Raw genomic sequence first — 20,151 nt, 5'->3', positions numbered from 1 at the left:
TGAGACAGGAAACCATCAAAACCCTCAAGGAGAAAGTAGGAAAAATCCTCCTAGACCTCTACCGCAGCAATCTCCTACTTGACACATCCCCAAAGGCAAGGGAAATGAAAGCAAAACTGAACTCTTGGGACTTCATCAAGATCAAAAGCTTCTGCACTGCAAAGGAAACAATCAAGAAAACAAATAGGCAACTGACAGAATGAATGTTAACCTCTTATCTGATAAATGGCTAGCAAATATTTTCTCCCATTCTGTATGCTGCTATTTCATTTTGTTGTTTTGTTTTGCTGTGCAGAAGCTTCTGCATTTGATGTAGTCTCATTTGTTGATTTTTATTTTTGTTGTTTGTGCTTGTAGCACCATGACCAAAATATTATTGTCAAGACCAATATTGATGGGATTCTTCCTTACCTTTTCCTCTAGGGGTATTATGGTATTAAATCTTACATTTACATCTTTGATTAATTCCAAGTTAATTTTGTGAGTGGTGTGAGATAGGGGCCCAATTACATTTTTCTATATGTTTCTCTAGCTTTTTCAGCTAGATTTGTTGAAGAGATTATCTTTCCCCCATTGGGTGTTCTTGGCCTCCATCAAGTAGTAGTGAACCATATACACTGGGATTTAATTCTGGGCTGTTTTGTTCCATTGGCTTGTGTTTCTATTTTTGTGCTAGTACTATATTATTTTTATTACTGTGGTTTTGTAGTATAGTTTGAAATCAGGAAGTGTCTTTTCTCTGTCTTTGTTCTTTTTTCCTAGAAACGTTTTAGCTATTTGGGGTCTTCAGTAATTCCATACAAATTTTAGAACCATTTATTCTATTTCTATGAAGAATGCCTTTGGTATTTTGATGGAAATTGCATTGAATCTATAAATAACTTTGAATAGTATGGCCATTTTAGCAATACTTATTCCTCCAATCCATGAACACAGGGTATCTTTTTAGTTGTTTGTGTCTTCCTTGATTTCTTTCAGTAAAATCTTAGTTTTCGTTTGTACAGATCTTTTACTTCCTTAGCTAAATTTATTCTGAAGTATTTTATTATTTTTGATACTATTCTGATTGTGACAGTTTCTTTATTACTTCTGCTGCTGCTTCATCATTAGTGTAAAAGAATGCTGATTTGTGTGCTGTACTGATTTCTGTACTGTACTGTACTGATTTCTGTAGGTTGATTTTGTAGCCTGCCACATTGATTGATTCCAACATTTTTTATTGACTCTAGAATTTTTCTATCTATAAGATTCTGTTGTCAGCAAATATCAACAATTTTACATGTTTCTTCCCATTTTGGATGCCTTTTCTTTGTCTTGCCTAATTCCTCTAGTTAAGACTTCCAATAGTACATTGAATAGAAGTGGTGAGAGTGAGCAACCTTGTCTTGTTCCTGATCTCAGAGGAAACCATTTCAATTTTTTCTTATTTAAGTATGACCTTAGCTGTGGGCTTGTCATATACCCCCCTTTATTATTTTGATATGTTTATTCTATACCCAATTGATTAAGATATTTTATCATGAAAGGATACTGCATGCTGTCATCAAGAGATTTTTCTGCATCTATTGAGATGACTGTGTTTTTACTTTTTGTTTGATGTGATGAGTTACATTTATTGATTTATTTGTGTTGAATTATCTTTGCATCTCAGGGATAGATCCCACTTTGTCATGGTGTATAATCATTTCTACGTGTTAAATCTGGTTTCCTACTATTTTGTTGAGAATTTTTGTTGTATTGATTAGGGATACTCGTGTATAATTTTCTTTTACTGTGGTATCCGTATTTGTTTTAATATTAAGGTAATGTTAGCTTTGTAGAATAAGTTTGGAAGTGGCCCATCTTCCTTGATGCTATTTAAAGACTTTGAGGGAAATTGGCATTAATTCTTTTTCAAATGTTTTATAGAATTCACCAGTGAAGCCATCTGGCCATACAGTTTTCTGTGTTGTGAGGTTTTGTTTTTTGTTTTTTTTTATTACTGACTGAATCTCTTGACTCATTACTGGTTTGTTCATATTTTTTTATTTTTTACTGATTCAGTCTTGAAAGGTTGTATGTTACTAGAAATGTATCCATTTATTCTAGATTACATAATTTGTTGGCATATAACTTTTCATAGTCATCACCTATAATTTCCTGTATTTCTGTACTATCTGTTGTAATGCCTCCTCTTTTATCTTTAATTTTATGCAAATGAATATTTTGTTTTTTAGTCTATTTAAAGATTTGTCAATTTTGTCTATCTTTTCAAAGAACCAGCTTTTGGTTTTATTTATCCTGTTACTGGTTTTCTGATATATCTATATTTATTTTGTTCTATTTTTATTATTTCTTTCCTTCTGCTAACTTTAGGCTTAATTTGTTCTTTTTCTAATTCCTTGAGGTGTAAAGTTAGGTTGCTTATTTGAGACCTTTTTCATTTCCTAAAATATATGTTTATTGCTATAAATTTTCCTCTCAGAACTGCTCTTGCTGCATGCCACAAAATTTCATATGTTGTGTTTTCATTTTCAAGATTCTTTCTTATTTACCTATTGACCTCTTTTTAGACCTATTTAATTAATGGATCAAAGAAGAAATAAAGTATGTTGTTTACTTTGCACATATTTGTTGATCTACTCACTTGCCTCTTGCTGATTTTTAATTCCATTGTGGTCAAAGAAGATAGCTGGTATGATTTCAATCTTCTTAAATTTGCTAAGATTAGTTTTGTGGCTTGTTATATGATCTATCCTGGAGAATGTTGCATGTGCGTTTGAGAAGAATGTGTACTCATTCAGTTGCTGATGGATGGAATACATATATGTATATATATGTACGGAAACAAGGAAACATATATATGTTTATATATAATATATGTAATACATATAATATATGTATATATATTTCCTTGTTTCCTTGTTGATATTGTCTGGACAATCTATCTATTGCTTATAGTGAGGGCCTGAAATCCCCTAATATTATCGTATTATTGTCTAATTATTGTCTATTTTCCCTTAAAATCTATTAGTACTTGCTCAATCTATTTTGTTTCACAGATGTTGGGAACATATATGTTTATGACTGTCATATCTTCTTGATGTATTGACCTTTTTATCATTACATAATGACCTTCTTTGTTTCTTGCTGTGATTTTTGACTCAAAGTCTAGTTTTCCCAAGTGTAGCTATACCTGCTCTCCTTTGATTACCAATTGTTTCATATTCCATTCCTATACTTTGAATCTATTTTTCTTTGGAGTTGAGATGAGTCTACTGAAGGCACCATGTAATTAGACTTGTTTTTTAACCTGTACAGCTACTCAATGCCTTTGGATTGATGAGTTCAATTCATTTATGTTTAGGATGACAATTGATATATGAGGACTTACTACTGACATTCTATATTTTGTTTTCTGGCTGTCTTGTATCTCTCCATTGTTTCTTTTTCTTTTGGTCTGTGTTTATCTTTTTACATTGGTGGTTTTGTATAATGATTTGTTTAGTTTCCCTTTCTTGTATTTTGTGTCTTTGCTCTAGATGTTTGTTTTCTGGTTATGATGAGGTTTGTATAAAACATTTCATAGATAAAGTAACCTTTTTTCTGCTGATAGAAACTATCTTTATTTGTCTATGTAGGTCTCATTATTTTCCTCCTCCCATTTTGTATTTTTGTTGTCACAGATTATCCTTTTGTATGCTGTAAGTTACCAAATTGTAGGAGCTATAGTTATTCTTAATGGTTTTTCCCTTTAACCTCCATGCTCTAATTGTTTAACACCTGTTCTATAAGAGTTACAATTTTCTGGTTCTATTTGTCTATCACCTTACTAAAATTTTTGTGTCGTTTGGGGATTATTTCAGATACAAGAGCTCCTTTAAACATTTTTTTGTAAGACAGCTCTAGTGATGGTGAACTCTCTCAGCTTTTGTCTAAGAAAGCTTTAATTTCTCATTCATATATGAAGAATAACTTTGCCAGAATTTGTTATCTTTCAATATTTTGAATACATCATTCTACTCTCTTCTTCTGGCCTATGGAGCTTCTGCTGAGAAATCTGCTGATAGTCTAATGGGAATTTCTTGGTAGGTTACTTTCTTTTACTTTATCCTGGCTGCTTTTAGAATTCTTTCTTTTTTTTTTTTATCATTGACTTTTGACAGCCGTATTATACTGTCTTGGAAACAGTCCTTTTGCATTGAGATAGAAAATAATCTATTAGCTTCATGGACTTATATGTTTCACTCTTTCCCCAGGTTTTGGAAATTCTTAGCTATTATTTCCTAAAAACCTCTCTAACCCCTTCTCCTTCTGGCATACCCATTATTCTTATGTAGGTTCTCATAATGGAGTATGATAGCTCTTAAAAGATTTCTTTACTTTTTAAAATATTAGTTCTTAGTTTCCACGTGATCATTTCTAGATTCCTTTCCTCCAGTTCAATTATTTTTGTCTATTACATCTGATTTGTTCTAGTTCCTATGCTTTCTAATGTGTTACTCATTTCACTGAGTACTTCAGCTCTAAAATTTCTGTTTGGTTCTTCTTTTCTAATTTAAATATCTTTGAGAAAGTACTCCTTTATATTTATTTTATTCCTAAATTTTCTCATAGTACTTTCTTTATAAATGCTATTTTGACTTCTCAGTTAGAAATCAATCTTCCTTGACTTTGAGTTTGGTTGCTGGAGACTTACTATCTTCATTTTGTGATATATATCACCATGATATGTCATGGTGTTTGATAATGTGCCTTTGCCAGTGCACTGGAAGTAGTAAACACCTTTCTTATTAAGGTAAAATTTTGTTTACTTTGGTTTTAACAGTACAACAGGATGGGTATTAAAGGACTTTCTTTTGTTTTCCAGTAGGTGATGCTATAGCACAAGTTTTCGGTTTCTCTTACCTGAGTTGACTTGTAGCTAGCTATATTTGGGAGTGGGCACTTTTTAACCTCTACCCTCTCTGCCAGAGGAGTCACTGGTTGTTGTTGCTTGTGCCTTTGGGGTTACAGGGACCGCTGCCACTTCTCCCCTGATTCCTCTCATGTTCCTTCAGTTCTACCACCTCCACAAAATGTAATCCACTCACTTTCAGATGTCCTATGTATGGATCTCCCTGGTTTCCTAGTGTGCCATACAGAAGAAATTTTGTTGCGTTATGAATGTTTTATTGGTTGTGAGTTGAAAGGGAAAGACAAAAGAAAGGACTCATGCAGTCATGAGGCTGATGTCCCTCCTCATTCTTTCTTTTTAATCAGTTTATTTTGTTCTTCAATAAAATGTCTCTAGGAGACTGGTCAAGTAAAAGTGGAAACTATCAATTAAAACTGTGGTTCAAGTTCTTTGTGAAGTTGTTGAATATCTATGATTTTTTTCAATATACACAATACCTATTCTAACAAACTTTTTTTTATGAAGATCAAATTGGTATACACACACACACACACACACACACACACACATGAGAACACATTATGTCAAAGGTCATAGGACATCAGGGAAGTACTTAATTTTTAGGAAACAAGATGTTTTTTTAACTACAGGCTTGCCTTTGTTCTATATTCTCTATACTATCTCATCTGCTAAAATCTAAATTATTTTGTCTTTTATTTAATCATATTGAATGCATTACTCACACTTAAGAAGGAATCTGATATAATCTTCAAGGCTCTCCTCAGGATATTATAATTAGGAAAAGGGTAATTTTTCAACTACAGAAGTATGATTAAAATTCACATAAGGAAATTATTCTGAAATAATCTTCTGGGAGCAAATAAGGCAAGACAATATTAACAAAGGAGTTAATTTAGTAAAGTCAGTGATAAGCATGTCAACCCAAAACTTGCAAAAATATTCTCAATATTATCTTCAATAATCTGCCCTTGAATAGTCAACTGTTTATTGTATTTGACTATGTAAAATAAGAAGACTAAAAATAAAGTTGAATCAATAATTTTGCCTATATAGATGTAGAAGAATTTTAGCCATTACAACTCTTTTAGCTAACTAAACTAGTATTGTTTATTTTCAAAGATATAATCTAGAAGAACAATCTAAAGTATAAATTGCCCTCACTGAACCACTGAATAGGGAAGCAACCCTGGTTAGCTTGAAGGGACATCATTCTTAAAATTCTTTGTTAGCTTTCTTCCACTTTGAGTGTGTAGTCATAACCTAAGACTCTAGATTGGTGATTGGTGAAATGATTTTGGAAAGCATATATATAATTGAATGTATCTGTGTTATGTATGCACATATCAAGTGTAATATAATATTTGTGTGTGGAATACTATTTTTCCAGCCCCTATTTTTCCTTTCTGTGCAGTGCTGTTTACCCAAATGATACTTATTCCCCCCAGATCTTTATTCTACTCAATCCATCACCTCCTTTCCATCTCTGATAAAATACCATTCACTCCAATTTCCTTTCTTGACAGTTTTATCTAAATAGAAACCAGGACCTAAAGAACAAGTCTAATCTCATTTTAAGCATAATTTTTCACATAGTTAAAGACAACTGAGTGTTCTCTTTTACAGGATAAATATCTTCTGATTTTGTGCACTGTCATCATTCCTACAACTGCCTTCTAAATGTCTTCCAGTTTATCATTATGCCTTTTATTTGTCTGTCTAAAACTAAAACAAAACAAAATGCACTACTCTTTTCATTCTAAAGGTTATGCTTTAATTAAAAGACTTTGAAATTTTATTAGTGTTTGGCAGCCATCTCTTATTGTTGACTCACTGCAAGCTTACTAGAAATTGAAATATCTAAATTGTATGTGGTACTATTGAACTACTGCCTCCTCCTACATTTTGTGGTTATTTCTTGAACCCTAGTATTGGACTCTACATTAATATATATTAAACATATATATTTGGCTCATCACTTCCAAATTATTGATACAGTTCTGGTGCTGAATTCTTTTAACTGGTATACTTATTTGTTGACCCTTTCTCAGAAATTTGTCCCAAAATTTTCCTAGTTAATAATAATGATTTCATAAGTGTTTGGATTACTTTTGTCCTAGAGATATGGTTTACATGTTGTTGGAATGTTCAGTCCTCAGAACACAACAACACTTTAAAAATCTACAGGGCAACAAAAGCATTATTCACATATAGTTCCACTAAATAGATTAAAAACCCAGTCTTTGCCAAGGAAACTCTGAACTACTTTAACCAGTCAACTCAAACTATGTTTCTGGCTGATGTGCCTCAGTCTTATTGGCCTGATGACAAGTTGTTAAAATTGTTCTGGCCCCTCTCCTCATTCACATTCACTCCATACTTTGTCACAAGGGCTTTCACCCATTCTTATGGCTCCAAGTATAAATTGTGTGGCAATAAAGTTCAAATTTAAGATTCAGGTCATCATTGTTCAGGTATCCTATTAAATGTTAATTTTCATAATAGAGAACATCTTTATAAACATAGGATCATCTTTGGGAAACTATCTTCTTTATTATTTATATGTGTATCTAGTGGAAACTAACTTTTATCATGCATAGCAATGATTCATACCCACTAATTAGAATGTCCAGTTAAAATTAGCTACATATTTACTAGCACAAACTAAAGCTAATCACCTTTTAACGTGGGTATACATTAGTAGATTGTAGGGACTACAATTAGAAATTGTGTCTGTTACTCACCATTGAAGCACTAAGATTCATGCAGTGTCTACCCCAAAGTAGGTCTACTGTTTCTTTTATAGTGTCTCTATTGTTTTCAGGCTGCTATAATCAAACACCATAGACTAAGTGGCTTATAAACAACATAACTATATTTCTCACAATTCTGGAGGCTGGGGAGCCCAAGATAAGGGTCTGCTTTCTGGCTCATCAATGATAATCTTCATGCTATAACCTCAAATGGTGAAAGGTGGTGAGTGAACTCTATGTGGCCTCTTTTATAAGGGACTACTTCTGCCCTCATAACTTAATCACTTCCTAAAGCCTCATCTCCAAATACCATCACACTGGTAATTAGATTTCAACATACGAATTTGGGATGAACATAAACATTTGGTGCATATCTAGAAAGAATATAGTGTTAGGCCCTAAAATTGGAAATCTTATGGGCTAATTCTCTCACTACCATCATGACATCCAGGTAAAAGGGACCACTGATTTAGATCCATCATTTTTAAGGGACTTAGAAATCATGAGCATACACCGGGGTGTCTGGGTGGCTCAGGGCCTTAAGTGCCCTACTTTTGGTTTTGGTTCAAGTCATAATCTCATGGTTTGTGAGTCCCACATTGGGCTCTGCACTGACAATGCAGAGGCTACTTGGGATTCTGTTTCTCCCCCTCTCTCTACCCCTCCCTTCCTCATGCTCTCTCCTCTTTCTCTCTCAATCTCTCTCACAAAATAAATAAACATTAATTTTTTAAAGGGAAATTGTGGGTATACACATAAACACACACACACACACACACACACACACACACACACACACATAAATTATGTCCACGTGGGATTTATCAGCCAGTATTCACATATACTCTATATGCTTGCTGTTGTGACTTACGCTGTTCAAGTCCTAAGGACTGCTTCATATTTCTTGTTCTAGGTCCTCATAACAAAACACAACTACATCTGAATGTCCTGGAGATTGGCAGATGGTGTTACTGTTATTGTTGAAGACAAACACTATTTTGCATTACACACAGGAATTGTGTGATAGAAATGCTTAGATAAAAGACTAATTAACTTGTCACATCCTTCCTCTCCGACAGTTAGAATGTAATAAGTTCTTGCATAATGAAGTACAGTGCCAAGCATCTGTTTCTTGCTTTCCTTGGTGCCTCAAATTGTGATCCTAGGGTATGAACAAGTTATCACTGTAGCCTTAACAATGGCTTGCAGTGGTCAAAGAGATTTTTCCAATATTAAATAATCCATTTATGTTTAAATGTATGTGTATATGAGTATATGTGTGCATTATAACTTAGACATATGTGCATACAGAATGTGTTAGGTTTCTGTAGAAAAACAGAACCAATAGAAATAGATATAGATACAGATGATAGAGATGGATGTGAAAATAAGAGAGAAAGGATGGGGACTTATCAGAAGGAATTGTTTCTGGGTGCCTGGGTGGCTCAGTTGGTTCAGCATCTGACTTCAGCTTAGGTCATGATCCGTGGGTTCAAGCCCAACATTGGGCTCTGCGCTTGACAGCTCTGTGTCTCCATCTCTTTCTGCTCCTCCCCTACTCATGCTCTGTCTCTTTCTCTCAAAAATAAAAAATTTTTTAAAATTCTTGAAAAAGAAGCAATTGTCTCATGTTATTACAGAGACTGACTAGTTCCACTATTTACAAGATGAATGGCAAGCTGGAGACCCAGAAGAGCTGATGGTATACAGTTAGTCCTAAGGCTGGCTCAGGACCCCGGAAGCACCAATGTTTCAGTAAAAGTCTCAGCTAGAAGACAATTAGGCAGAAGGAAGGACTTCTCATTTATTTGGAGGAAGGTCAGCCTTTTTCTTTTATTCAGGCTGTCAACTAATTGGATGAGTCCTACCCACAGTAAAGAGTGCAATCCGTTCTGCACAGTCAACCATTATTGTTTATCTCATCCAGAAACTTCCTTACAGAAACACCCAGAATAATGGGCCAAATATCTAAGGACCCTGGGGCCCAGTTAAGGACACCCATAAAATGAGCAATCACAAAGTGTAATTAATACCATTTTCACTTTGGTAACATTTTCAGTGAACTCTAAAGGGTATTATTAATCTGAGAATATTTAGTAAGATTTAATAAAAATCTCAAAGATTAAATAAAGTGTTTTACTTTTAAATTTTATTTGATTTCACTTAATTATTTAATTATAATTTATGTAATTAATTTTAACTTTAATATAGGATTTTGAATATTTTACTAAAATAGTCTTTGAAAATATAAATATAATAATTTCAATTTTATGAACCCTCATATTTAGTTTAATTTTCAATTATATTTCAATCAAAATTTGGAAACATTAAAATTCATTTATATTTATTTTTTAATTCTTTAAAGAACTGAGAATAGGGCAATTAAGATTTGGGGAAAATAGAAACTATGAAAATTAGTGCCAGAAAAGAATTCTAAAAGGAAAAAAGAAATTTAAAAATCTTTAAGTAAGCAGTCCTTTTATATTTAAAAAAATAAAAACAAAAAATAATTAAAGTAAGCAGACATATGTAAAGAGACCCATATGAAGAGAATAATACAAGGTCTTTATTATGAATAGTAAATTATTGTCAAAAAGCCATGAGAATATAGATGTACCTTTATATGCACTGAAGTCTCATGCTCTGTGGAAGAAATTTTTCACAAGAGCTGTCTGCAGATCTAATTAACTTGTCAGACATGCCACTCCTGAGATCTTAACATCAAAATCAGAATGCCTGAGAGGAAGGCAGTGGAAGATAAGGTGAACGAAAAGTTTGGGGGCCCTAACAAAGAGACTTCTGGTCTAAGTGCTATAATTATAATCAAAATACCACATAGAGGAAATTGTACAAGGAGACTCTTAAGCCTAACCCTAAAATTTATGACGTTTTGTTTAAGTCACTAAACAGAAAAAAATGGTCAAAAATTTGTTGCTATACCAAATTAACTGACTGAATTTGAGAGCAGAACTTAGGATATTTGTCCTTGACATACTGTTGTAGGCAATTATTTTAAAGGCATAGGACCTGGAAAGGATAGCAGTAATAAGAACATGTTCATAGTTTCTTACAAATAAGTAAATGGTCAGGGAGCACCAGGATGGCTCAGTCAGCTGAGCAACAAACTTGATTTCTGCTCAGGTCATGGTCTTACAGTTCATGAGACTGAGCCCTGCATCAGGCTCTGTGCTGAGAGCCTGCTTTGGTTTCCCCCACTCCCATTCCTCATTTGCATGTACTGTCTCTCTCTCAAAATAAATAAACTTAAAAAAAAAAGAGGTAAATGGTCAGACTTGTGTTTTAGGAAATTAATTCTAGCAACACACTTTAGGACACATTGGCACAGAGAGTTTCTGGATAAACTTAAATATTAAAACTATTATAAAAACACTACAAAACCTGTGTGAGTGCTGTGACAACCAGGGAAAAGCACTTCACAGATCTCCAAATAAGGTGAAAATAAGTGACTCAGGTCACCACTGAGGCATTTATGCCTTCCTGTGTTTCTCAAAGACTGCCCACAGGAATACTGTGGATGTCAGCAGGAATACTTAAGGTCGGCCTATTCTTAGACACTGTCACCAAACTTTATTCTTTTACTCCAGGGCACTCTTGCATCATGATCTACTGACTCTCCTAGCCTTTCCAGAGTTCCCACCTCTTTCTCTCACAAATGTCCTCTAATAAAATTCTAACAAGTTGAGATCTGCTTTTCAAAGGACCTAGATCAGTAGAAGGGCAGAGCAAGGTATATGGACAAGAGTATATGCAAGCAATTTTGGAAATAAAATTAACAGAAAGAATTAGCAGGCTTTATGAAGCAGGATAAAGAAGAGTAAAATACTTCTTAAATGTGAAATGGTGATCATATTTCCTGAGGTTTGGTTCAAAGAGGGGAAAAAGTACTTGAAAAAATTATGAGCTCAATTTCAGAGTATGTCCAATATGAGATGTTACAGCTCTTTTCAGGAATAATGCCTAGGAGACTGTTATAAGTGTTTGGCATGAATTCATGACCTAGATAAAGGCTAAACAGAAATGCATGCTTGACAGTCATATATATTAAGAAGTCTATGAAAAATAGATTTTGAACTACTTACAAGCTAACAAATTAGCCTGATGCAGTTTTATGGATACTGCTAGAAGATAAGAGACCCCTGGATCAGAGACAGAAAGTTTACTACTCATGGCAAACACAGTAGCCAGGGTATCCTCAGTGCCCTGTGCTACAAGCACCAGTTATCACAGAGGCACATAAAGAAGGCCAGATGACAGCTTCACACATACATAGAGGTTTGGGCTATTGAAGAGAAACCCTTAGCTTAAGAACCTCAATCTTTGATAATGAGTAGTAAACATGCCTGCCCACTCCTACAAGGGGGAAGAAATTATTTTCCAAGGTTATTGTCTATTAAAGTAACTTTGAAAAGATAGTCAGGAAAAAAGAACAGTCTATGGCTTACTGATAAAAAGTACAGAAATATTAGAAACATGAGGGAAATTGTCTCCCAAAATCAACACTAGCAAACATATCATAAAGTGACCAAACACCCTTGAAAAATTGGAATTCTGGTGAAAACAATTAGGTGTCATTTTCCACCTCAGATTAGAAAAAGTAGACATGTGGGGTGCCTGGGTGGTTCAGTCGATTGAGTTACCAACTCCTGATTTTGGCTCAGGCCATGATCTCATGATGGTTTGTGGGTCCTAGCCCCATGTTGTATGGCTACACTGACAGTATGGAGCCTGCTTGGGATTCTCTCTTTCCCTCTATCTGCCTTCTCTCTCGCTCCCTTCTCTCCTCCCTCCCTCCCTCCACTCCCCCTCTCTATATATACATACACACATATATATACATATATATCAATAAATAAATAAACATTTGGCCAACAAATCTTTGACAAAGCAGAAAATAATTTTCAATGGGGAAAAAAGACAGTCTCTTCAGTAAATGGTATTGAGAAAACCAGACAGTGACCTGCAGAAGAATGAACCTGGACCACTTTCTTAGACCATACACAAAAATAAACTCAAAATGGGTGAAAGACCTAATTGTAAGGCAGGAAGCCATCAAAATCCCACAGGAGAAAACAGGCAACAATTTCTTTGACCTTGGGCACAGCAACTTCTTATTAGACATATCTCCAGAGACAAAGGAAACCACAGTAAAAATTAACTATTGGGACCTCATCAAGATAAAGAGCTTCTGCACAATGAAAAAAACAATCAACAAAAATAAAAGGCAATTTGCAGAATTGGAGAATATATTTGCAAATGAAACATCAGATAAAGGTTAGTATCCAAATCTGTTAAATAACTTCTCAAACTCAACACCCAAAAACACAAAAAATCTAGTGAAGCATGAGTAAAAGAAATGAACAGACACTTTTCTAATGAAGACATCCAGATGGCTAACAGAGACATGAAAATATCATGTATTTCAACACCATTCTTCACCAGGGAAATACAAATAAAAACCAAAATGAGATACCACCTGATACCTATCAGAATGGCTAAAATTAACAACTCAGGAAACAATAGTTGGTGGCGAACATGTCGAGAAAGGGGAACACTTTTGCGCTATTGGTGGTGCCACTTTGCAAAATATGGAGGTACACACACACACACACACACACACACAGTGGAATATTACTTGGCAATCAAAAAGAATGAAATCTTGCCAATAGCAACAACATGGATATAACTAGAGTATGTTATGCTAAGTGAAATAAGTTAGTCAGAGAAAGACAAATATATGATGTTACCCGTGTGTGGGATTTAAGAAAAAAAAACAGATAAACATAGGGGAAGGGAAGCAAAAATAAGATAAAAAACGGAGAGGGAGACAAACCGTAAGAGATTCTTAAGTACAGAGAACAAACAAGGTTGCTGGAGGAGTGTTGGGTGGGAAAATGGGATAAAGGAGTGATGGGTATTAGGACACTTGTTGGGATGACCATTGGATGTTACATGTAAGTGATGAAATACTAAATTCTACTCCTGAAATCATTATTATACTATATGTTAACTAATTTGGACTTAAATTAATAAATAATTTTAAAAGTGGAGAAATGTATTTGTATGTATTCATGCAAGCATGCATCTATGTATGTGTGGTGTGTGTCTGTGTGTATGCTGAAGTAGATGCTTTGTTTTGTTTTCTGAGTCACTCTGGCCTAGGAAGGCTTATTACCAGATATTATTACCAGAAGTTCTCTTTTGGTTCTGGAGGTCAAAATTTAAAATCAAGGTGTCACACTCCCTCTGAAGGCTCTAGAGGAGAATCTTTCCTTGGCTTCACAGTTTTTGGTGACTCCATGATTCCCTTGGCTTTGGATTTGTGTGACTTAAGTCTCAACCTCCTCCATTCTCACATTACTTTCTCCTTTGTGGGTCCTCCCCACTTCTCTTCTTTTTAAAATATTTGTCATTGGACTTAGAGCCCACTCCAATGCAGAATGATTTCATCTCAAGACCCTTACCTTCATTATAGCTGCAAGGATATTTTTCCAAATAAGGTCACACTTACAGATATAAGGTAGGCATATCATTGCATCAGGTGGGGGAGTATTATTCAATACATTACAAAAAGGTACAGCAAAATAGGCTCTTAATAATGTTCCAGATAGGTTTTCTAAGAAGCATGTCAAAATTTAGCACTCAGGAAACATCCTACTTCTATTTATCTCTTATATTTACTTATCTTTTGGTTTTTAACTTCTTCAGATTACTAAAGTTTTTTTACTTATTTGCTTTAAACATTCATTTTCTTAAGTTTTGGTTATGTTCTTTATATAGTATATGTGGAAGTAATCACATCAATCAATATTTTCCTGCATTATAGTTTCTGTGGCCTTAAAATGTTTTTGATTTTTCTTTATGCTACTACTACCATCTGAGAATTTGAAATTTATTTTAATGAGCTATCAACAATAACAAAACAAATTTATATTACACTGAAGAAAATCTGAAATGTCTTTCAATTCTCTCCATAGAAAATTATATTGCAATATGGTTATCATAAAAAGAAGCAATTATAGAACTTGAAACTAAAAGTTTTGAATAAAAAAACAATTAAGGGTTAGTCAAACAGTTAATATCATGTTATTTTTTCTGTATTTTTTGTTATTTTTGTTATAGCTTAAACTATAATTTGCAATTTGTTGATAATTTTTCTACTTTACTTAAAATATTTAGCTATATTTAGAATATTTATCCAAGATTCAATTTTATCTCTAATTTTATACTTGCATTCTTTATCCTAAGACAAGTCTCTAAAATGTGTGAGTTCCAGGTACCATGGATCTGCTCTAGGAAGAAGTTTAAGAGAGGAATGTTGGATAAGAGGGTGGATAGGTTCAAAGGACCACTCTTTGTGTGAGAGAAGCATTGTTGGAAGCAGGACACTAGGGAGAGAGCAATAATTAGTCAAGATTTAATATGATTGCTGAGAATTTTAGTCACTTATTTTCATGCCAATAAAACCAAAATATGCTTTTGTTTTTTGTATTAACAGACGCTTTTTCAAGCTTTGAATTGGTAGCTTAATAGTAGCAAAGTGAAATAGGAATACATATAACCATATTCATATATAGCCATGAAACAATCATTTTTCTAATTCCACGTGAACACAAATGCAAATTAACATTATTCTTTTATAGTAACATGTTCATAACCTTTTCTTCTTGCATGAAGCTTTTTTTTTTGTTTTAATCCAGTAAGACATAGGCATCAGAATAAAGGCACAAATAATTTTTAGGGGAATTTTTTTTTATTGGGAGCTGAAGGGCAGAATGAAAAGAAAAAATCCAGTTTTTGTGCATTTCCCCCAGGTATAATGAAGGTATTCAGTTTTCTTAACTATTTCATATAAAATGAACCTCAAAATCTCATAATAGTTCAATTAAAGGGGAAAAAAAGGATATTGTGGGACCACAGCAAGATGCCTGACTTTTAATAGAATACCCAAATATTATTTTTTTCCCTGATGTGCTGTTACAGACATCTTCATATAGGAAAAAAGGTATAAAATTTGTAAACAAACTAATGGAGAATATCATGAAATAAGAGGATCCTGAGTTCACCTTGTCCCCACAGACACACCAATGTAACAACTACATCTATGTAAGCCAACTCTGAAAAAGATCTGAAGACCAGCAGAAGAGACTTTCCATAGCTAGTTATAGAGAGAAGGAAAGGTAAGAGGGATAGAGACATGGTCAGTAACCAAACCCCCTGTGTAACTAACCAGAAACAGAAGGGACATTACAAGCACAGAGGAGTGATGGGATAAAATCATGCATTGGGCACACCCAGCCCTGGAGAACTGCACTGGAAAGATGAGTCCCCTTGATGTCTGGCTTTGAAAATAAGTGAGGTTTAGTTCTAGGAGATCCAGGGGTGGTAGGAAATGGAGTCCCCACACTTAAAGAGACAGCACACACACTAAATAACTGAGGGGAGGGGCCCTTGGGTGGCTCAGTCAGTTAAACATTTGATTCTTGATTCCAGCTCAGGTCAGGATCTCATGATTCATGGGATTCAGCACCATGTTGGGATCTGCACAGACAGTGGAAAACCTGCTTAGGATTCTCTCTCTGTCTCCCTTTCTCTCTTCCCCTCGCCTGTTCTCTCTCTTTCTCTTTCTAAATATATAACTTAAAAAAAATAATAATCCAGGTGAGACACAGCACGGAGCAGCAGTTTATAAAGTGCTTGGGGTATATGTGAAGGAAATTTATTGACAAATCTTACAATGTGTGATAGAGATCCTCAGAAGACTTTTCTAGGAACAAAAATGCAGGAGGGTACCAGGTTTTTGGCTCTCCCTGCCCTAGATGGCTGGGTTCTCTCCATTACCCTGCTAGCACAGTGTGTCCTGCCCCAGGATTCCCCTGCAGACCCACCTCAACCAAACTGCCTGCATTGGCAGGCATCCCTCCAAAGCAGCTCCTGTTGCACCACACCTTGCCAGTAGCTTCAGCCAGGACTAGCACCACTGCAAAGTGACTCCTGTCCTGGAGAGGTGAGGGGCTAAGTCCAAACCCCAGTGTGTCTGCAGTTTCTGCAGTTGGGCCTTTTAGCTGGCAACACAGAGAACAAGCCCTGCCTTCCCACATCAGGCAAAGTGGGTCACTGCAGCCAAGTAAGATGAGAGTGGGCCCAACAAGCAGTATGCGCACAGTACTTGTGGTTCAGCCACAACAGGAGAGCACATGCAGCACACATAGGACACGCTCCTGAAGCACGGGTCCTGGTGACCAGAGGGATCACACTCTAGTGCACTGTAGACTTCTTCTACTCAGGTCACAACTTTCAAGACAAGGGGACATAGCCATCACACCTAAACATAGTAATGAACACAGAGAGTACAACAAAATGAGACAGAGGAATATAAATAATTTAAATATATTTTTAAAAGACACAGACTGAAAGTGAAGGTATTTGTAAAAGATATTTTGTGCAAGTGGAAGTGAAAAAATACAGGGTAGTGATACTAATATCAGATAAAACAGACTTTAAAACAAAACTGTAGCAAGCGACAAAGAAGGGCATTACATAATGATAAAGACATCAATCCAACTAGAGAATATAACAACTGGAAATATCTATGCACCTAACATAAAAGCACCTAAATACAAAAAGCAAATATTAGCAAACATAAAGGAAGAAATTGACAGTAATACAAAAAGAGCAGAAAAATTTAACATCCCATATCAATGGATAGATCATTCAGACAGAATCCATAGGGAAACAGTGGCTCTGAATGACACATTAGACAAGATGGACTTAATCACCAGAATAAACATTCTCTTCAGGTGCATAAGGATATTCTCCAGAAAAGATCACGTTAGGCCACAAAACAAGTCTCAAAAAATTTAATAACCCTGAAATCACATCAAATATACTTTTATCACAATAATATGAAACTAGAAATCAACCACAAGAAAGATATGCTAGTAAACAACCAACAGGTAAACAAAGAAATCAAAGAGAAAATCAGAAAAATACACAGAGACAAATGAAAGTGAAAATACAATGATCCAAAATCTTTGGGATACTTCCTTCTAAGAAGGAAGTTTATAAAAATACAAGCCTACATCAAGAGACAAGAAAAATCCTTTAGACCTAGAGAAAAAATAGAAAAAGAAGAATAAAGTACAAAGGTAGCAAAAGGAAGGAAATAACAAAGACTAGGGTGAAAATAAATGAGACCAAAAAATAAAAAACTAGAAAAGATCAATAAAACCAAGGGCTGGTTCTTTGAAAAGAGAAACAATATTGATAAATCTCTAGCCAGATTCATCAGGAATAAAAAGAGAGAACTCAAATAAATAAAATTAGAAATTAAAGAGAAGTAGAAACTGATACCACAGAAATACAGAAAATTATAAAAGAATACAATGAAATTGTATGCCCCCAAAAATGGACAAACTAAAAGAAATGGATAAAATCCTAGAAACAATCTTCCAAAACTGAATCAAAAAGAAAAAGAAATTTTGAACAATTATTGAAACTGAATTAGAAGGAAGGAAGGAAGGAAGGAAGGAAGGAAGGAAGGAAGGAAGGAGAGTTAATACCTATTCTTTTCAAACCATTCCATAAATTAGAAGAGGAGGGGAAATGTCCAATTTTTTCTTTAAGATCAGCATTACCTTGATAACAATCACAGAAAGACACTACAGAAAAACAAACAAAAAACAAACAAAAAATATATAGGCAAATAGTGCTAGTGAACATGGATGCAAAATCCTCAACAAAATATTAGCAAACAATTCAACAATACATTGAATCATTTGCCACATCGATACATTTGCCCCAATACATTGAATCATTTGCCACATTCAACTGAGATTTATTCTAGTGATGCAGGGATGGCTTGATATTTGCTAATCGATCTACATGATATATCACATTTAACAAGAAAAATGGAAACAATTTGATCATGGAAAGAGATGAAAAGAAAGCATTTGACAAAATTCAATGGCCATTCATGATAAAAACTCTCAAAAAGGGGGTATAGAGAGAACACTCCTCAACATAATACAGGCCATATATGAAAATCCCGCAGTTTATATCCTACTCGATGACATAAACTGAAAGCTTTTGCTCTGAGATCAGAAACAAGACAAGAATGTCTACTCTCACCACTTTTATTCAACATAGTACTGGAAACTCTAGCTCCAGTAATCATACAAGAAAAATAAAGTCATAAAAAGTAATTTATAATGATAATGTAGAAGTAAAACCATCATATTGGGAGATAACATGATATTATATAGAGAAAACCCTAAAAATGTCACTAAAAACCTATTCTAATAAATGAATTCAGTAAAGCTATAAGATATAAAAATCAATACACAAAAATCTCATGTGCTTCTATACATTAATAATGAACAATCAGAAAGACAAGTTAAGAAAACAATTCCATTTATAAGTGTATCAAAAAGAATAAGACACCTAGAAATAAATTTAATGAAGAAGCTGAAACACTTGTATCCTGAAAACCATAAAATACTAATGAAAGAAATTGAATATGACATAAATAAATGCAAAGATATTCTGTGCTCATTGATTGGAAGAATTAATATTGATAAAATACCATACTACCCAAAGAAATACACAAATTCAATGCAATTCTTATCAAAGTACAATAACTGGAACAAATAACCCTAAATGTAAGGAGCCACAAAAGACCTTGAATAGACAAGGCAGTTTTGAGAAAGAACAATAAAACCATAGGTATCACAATTTCAGATTTTAAAATATCCTACAAGGCTATATTAGTCAAAAAATATCATACTGGCACAAAAATAGACATATAAATCAATAGAACAGAATAGAAAGCCCAAAAATAAACCCATGCTTAAATGGTCAATTAATCTATGGCAAAGGAGCCAATGTGGAAGGGAAAGTCTTTTCTATATATGGTGCTGGCTACAGGACGTGCAAAACAATGAAACAGTACAGCTACATGCAAAAGAATGAAACTGGACCACTTTTTTTATACCATACCAAAAATAAATACAAAACGGATTAGGAACCTGAGGATGAGACCTGAAACCATAAAAATCATGAAAGAAAACAGAGAGAGTAATCTCTTAGACATAAGTCTTAGCACCATTTTTCAAGATATGCCTCCTCAGGCAAGTAAAAGAAGCAAAAATAAACAGACTATACCAAAATAAAAACTTTTTTCATAGCAAGGAAAACTATCAACAGAACAAAAAAACAACTTACTGAATCAGAGAAGGTATTTGCAAATAACATATCTGATAAGGGGTAAATATTCAAAATATATAAAGAACTTAGGTAATTCAACTTCAAAATATATGATTTTTAAATAGGTAGAGGACCCAAATAGACATTTTTTTCTGAGGAAAGTATACAGATGGCCAACAGACACATTAAAAAAAAGGTTGAATATCACTAACATTTGGAAAATCAAAATCAAAACCACAATGAGATATCATCTCATGACAGTGAGAAAGGCTAAAATCAAAA

This window comes from Suricata suricatta, chromosome 1, assembly GCF_006229205.1.
Source record: "Suricata suricatta isolate VVHF042 chromosome 1, meerkat_22Aug2017_6uvM2_HiC, whole genome shotgun sequence".
Taxonomy (NCBI): Eukaryota; Metazoa; Chordata; class Mammalia; order Carnivora; family Herpestidae; genus Suricata; species Suricata suricatta.
This window is presented reverse-complemented; position numbering follows the sequence as displayed.